Consider the following 5,471-nt stretch of genomic DNA (forward strand, 5'->3'; position numbering starts at 1 on the left):
TCGGATTAGGTCAGAAAGAAGTCATGAAAAACATAGGAGAAGATTAGGAGATCATATCTGACGAATGGCTGAGATTAAAAATGAAATATGAAATCAGCCTTTTAACAATCGATGGTAGCTCACGAGTATCAATGGTGACGAAGCGACCATCGATGTCCATGCCCTCATCGATGATCTGAAGCTTTTTGGACTTTACACCATCGGTGGTCTATAGCATCATCGATTGTCAATTTGGCGCCATCAATGGTCCACTTGCTGAAATCGGCTTGAGTTGATTTTCGATTCTTTTTGCCTTATTCTTGTTATTACTAAAAAAAGATATTGTACTGACAACATCCTAACACTATAAAAAACCAACAAACGATTTGGTAATGAATAATCATACCAACAAAAATAAGTTAAACCAAATCAGTAATAAAATATATCTTTGCATGCAAAACCCATGGAGCATGAACCAAGTTCGGTGTACATTCTAGAAAAGGCCTGGACTAAGCACATATAAATGGGGTTATCAGACTTAGTCAACACTAAGGACAAAATTTCAAATCCTTCACATGTTTTTCCCCTTCTCATCAATCTTAATCTTGACTTAAGCATTAACTTTTACTCTAGGATAATTTTAAACATATAAGACTAGAAAGTTACAAAAAAAACAGACTTTGTGTAACCCATATGTGTAGATCACACTGCATGAATTAAGAGAATTAATGTTTGTAAAATAAAAATAAAAATTAAAAAAAAAATCCTTCTGCAAAAATCTTGATAAATTGAGTGTATTTCTATTTTGTGGTGTTGCTCCTAGCTAGCGTATGCTATGAGAGTATGAGGTAGAGAATCATTCTCCATTAAGATGAATTTTTCCCATGAATGGGCATGACATTAATAATTAGCATAAGTTTTGTGCAGGATCATAGGTGACGATGGCAAGAAAAGATAGGAGGAGAAAGGCAACAGTAGACGCACGATTAAAAGCTAGGTTGCTTTTTTATCAAAGAGAGCACGAAATTTAGTAAAGATTAGAATTTTTTTATGATGATCATCACATCACAAGAGTTGTTCATGTGTACTGGTGAGCTCCAAAATTAAACTGCTATCATGTGATTGATTGCGAATCTTTAGCTTGTATTTGTGTGTTATTGAGCAAATTAAAAGGAGCACGTAGGGATCATGCTATAGGTCGTATCAGAGCTGTCCCAATTTAATGAGATCGATGATCTCTACACTAGGAATTGATAAGTTATAGTTATAATTACCAAACTAACTCTCGAATTATCCATGAATGATGGATCGCTCTTTTATATGAGCTATTAATCTGATAGAAAATCTTACTGAGGGAGAATAGTAGATTTTAAAGAGAATGAATGTTACAATATATTTTTTAGACTTTTATTAACTTCTCCTTTGAGTTTTTAAGAAAATATTGAATTTATATGTCTTTGATTTTTAATCATTTATGTAGATAGTTTCTTTAATCTTAGTTAACTATCTAATATATGTTACATTGTTATTTAATTTATTCGAGATTTTAATTTTTCAGTGGAATAGGATTATGGACGGTATGCTAGTTAAATCTTTTATGTGAATATTTTTAACTCACTTTTTTCATATTAAATTTCAAGTTCCTTCAAAATTTAGTAGGTGATTTAATATGAAAAATAATATAATTTGTTCATTTATTAATGAGGTTTGTCTTATTTTGATTAGATAGTGTTAGAATATGAAATTAACTATAACCCTCAACACCCGCCACAAGTTTGGAGTGTTGGTGTAATGGTTTGGGACTTTAACATGGTATCAGAGGAACTTAGATTCAAATCACACTGACTAAGAATTTAAAGTGAGTTTTTTAAAAATTGACACCAATATTGTATAAGTCTAGGTTTAGGCTCATAAAAAAAAGTCAAACCGTAGAAGAATGTGAGAACATAAAATTATAACTCTCAACGCTCAACCCAACTTTAAAGTATTAATTTAATGAGTAGGAACTTAATTAATTATATAAAGAGTAGCTAGGAACGGTTGCATGCGGAAACCTAATTAACATCTCCTGTACAAACACATTCACTTGTTTGCCAATGTGGGATAACACGGTTTAGGAATCTATTGATTACACGAGAGAAATCGGTGGAACCAATAATTCCTTAAAAAATAACTACTTTTAATCTCAAGCGTTGATTATTTAGTAGGCGGTTATGATACAATCTAAATCTAACATTTACCATACCCCCGTGTATTACACTCATTCCTAATTTGTACTAAAAGAAAAAATCATAACCATCTAGATAATCAATGGTTGTGATTATGTAGTGGTCCCTCCACTATTTTTTTTGTAGTGGAGAGAATCCGAATCCTATATATATATATATACATATACTCATGGGTGGGTAATATATATGCCCAAAAGTAGCACAAACTATACCCACGTTCTAAAGGGTATAGTAGTTGACGTGGCCTAGTTTTGGATCTAAGCGGATCCGGCCAAGATGGACCCTTTATGTCCGTGAATAAGTCCACCCGCAACAATGAGCTGATTGATTTAGCGTCGGAATGGTAAATCTAGATGATAGAAATTAAACCTTTCCTTTCCTTCTTTTTTTTTGTTACTGACACCTTCTGCAGCATGAAATTAACCAACAACTTTTGGATGAGAGTTTTAATGAGTCAATTATTTTGCATATCTAAACAAATGCGTCAACTAATGTGGTACTGACATGACATATATCAATATCTTCGCAAATTTGGGTCATCAATATATCAAATTTTAATTGATGATTTTAACATATATAACTTTAGTGGTACAATTGGCCAAAAACATGGAGGGACGCACTAAACTCGTGTTTATTGGTCAACATTTTTGTCTCAGGTAAATGTGAAGGCCAAAATGAATATGAATTTTTTTTTTTCGGGTGGCGTTACAGTCACACCCCTAACCACACTCCTATCTCGTTACAGTGCACTGGGGCACACATGAGATTTTTTAAAGTTCTCATGTGGGCCCCGGTGCACTGTAGCGAGAGAGGAGTGTGGTTTGGGGTGTAGTTGGGAGGTGTGCCTCTAGCATTTTCCCTCCTATGCTGCGGAGGGAACTTAAACCATAGGGGGAAACTTTGACTGCTATACTTGATAATCTCCTCCTCCTCCAGTAAAATAAAATAAAAAGAAACCTACTCTATGAGGGCTTGTTCCCTCCTCTCTTATATATCTTCATTATATAACTAAGAAATTGATTAATTATTAGATGTCTCCATCAATGTAGGGGATATATAGAGCATGAGCAAGCCATAAGTACTATAACAACCACAACGAATAATCACTCAATTAGCTCTCTCAATTTCTTTCTAGATATAGCTTACTCCTGCTAATTCTGAGAAGTATCTTTTCTTTTCTCAATTCATTTCCCCCTCCTTTAATTTTCTTTCATTTCTCTTTTGATGTGGGGAACAGAAAAGAGGATCATCTCTTGTTTGCAAAGGTAACTGATCAATATATATATATATACAGGCTTTTTTCAAGACTACCCAACTTATGAATTTTAATTTTTCAATATATATGTTTTTATTAATTTCTTTTGTTTATATTTCTCCTGCAGCATCCACCAGCTTGTGCTTTCCTTCTTATATATAAGAAATGAGCACTGAGAACAGTAGATATCGCAAGGTGATTCTTTCTACTGATTATTTTGATCCATTTATTTTTTTAATTAACTAAATGATCTCATGTTTTCTTTTTCCTTCTTTTTTATTTTTTGGCACAGTCTTATAGTTGGCCAAAAACACTAGTGAAGAAATGGCTGAACATAGGGAGAAGCTCCACTGATTTCCTCTCCGACTCTAACAACTATAGTAAGCATCCATGCATGTTATTTTTTTAATAACAAATAGTTAGTATCTTATTATCTTCATTAAATTCATTAATCTCGTTCTCTATTAATTAAGAATGAAAATTTTGCTCATTAAAAAGGAAGAGGAGTTATAAGCAGGAGAAAGAGCTGTTCAGACAAAGACAATCGCTTCCTGGTATCTAGAGATTCTCTTGGTTCCCTCTCCCTTTCAATAGGTAGGGCTGCAAAATAAATTTCCATGTCATTAATTGTTGCTTATCAATAAATAATTAGAATTAGGGTTGTAATTATATATTTTGTTATATTTGTAATAACTTTTGTCACTTGATGGGGGTGAAATGATAGGTAGCCCATCCTATTCATGGTTGTGTTCATTCTCGTCCCATCAGTGGCAGATACAAAAGTTGTATTTATTTAAAAATTATATTCATAATTTTATTATTTTATTCTCTTTAGTAGTGTCCTATTCTGAAATTTAGTGGTATGCTGAGCAGAAAATATTAGTGCTCAATGGACATTTAGTGTAAAAAAAAATTTAGGCATTAGTGTACTCTTTGGAATCTAGTAACATTTCATTAAAAAATAATAATTAATTGAGTTGAATATCCATTTAGGCCACGGTGCTTGGTCGGTCATCACATCTCAACGTGATCTGAACCCACCGGCGACACAAAACCTCAGGTATATAATCAGTTGATTGATTAATTCTTAGTTTAATTAACCGCTGTTAATTATCTCTTAAGTTTTATTAAATGAGAATTTGGATAATTAATTACAGGGCGTTTGTTGGCACGTGGAACGTGGGTGGTCAAGCTCCGGTCAAACTGCGAGACTGGCTTCCCTGCCCGCCGATCTCTACATCATCGGCACGTACTTCTACTTATTTAACCAATACCCCTCAAAAAACTCCGCCGTAGTGGCATTTAGTAAATATTTGCTCAACAGGTTGCAGGAGATCGTACCCTTGAACGCCGCCACAGTACTTGGCGCGGAGGACGTGGGCCCCGCTCCACCTGGCTCTCGCTCATCCGCAGAGCCCTACGCCGGCGCGGATTTTAGAGCGGATGACGGCGGCCGTTATACCTGGCGGCCAGCAAGCAGATGGTGGGGGTCTACCTGTGCGTGTGGGCGCGTGAGGGGCTGGCTGAGCACGTGCGCAACGTGAGGGTGTCGTGCGTTGGCACGGGGATTATGGGCTACATGGGTAACAAGGCGAGTTTAATTAATAATCGACATATGTAATTGAGAAGGCTGATTAATTATGAAAACTAATCCTAGTTAGTTAGTTAGTTAGTTAATTAAGTATTAATTTGATTTTGGGACGCACGCAGGGGTCGGTGTCGGTCAGTTTGACGATACGCCGGTCGACGTTATGCTTCGTCTGTAGCCACTTGTCGTCGGGAGAGAGGGAAGGCGACGGAGCACGAAGGAATTCGGACGTGGCAGAAATCATGAACAAAACCAAATTCTCACGAACAGTAACTTTCGCGCCCACGAAAATTCTACAGCACGAGTACGTCGTCCTTCTGGAAAAAAAAAATTTAACGATCCGAGTAGAAAAGCTTGCCTTGGATTGCTTTGAGAATACGTTTATAATTAGTTATCATAACAAATAAAAATAAAACGTGCT

At 35.5% G+C, this 5,471-nt stretch overlaps 1 pseudogene; it reads left to right on the plus strand.

Annotated features, from left to right (window-relative positions):
- Positions 3,328-5,471, plus strand: part of LOC109829349 — a 3,657-nt pseudogene continuing 1,513 nt past the window's right edge.

Source organism: Asparagus officinalis, chromosome 2, assembly GCF_001876935.1.
Source record: "Asparagus officinalis chromosome 2, Aspof.V1, whole genome shotgun sequence".
Lineage (NCBI taxonomy): Eukaryota > Viridiplantae > Streptophyta > Magnoliopsida > Asparagales > Asparagaceae > Asparagus > Asparagus officinalis.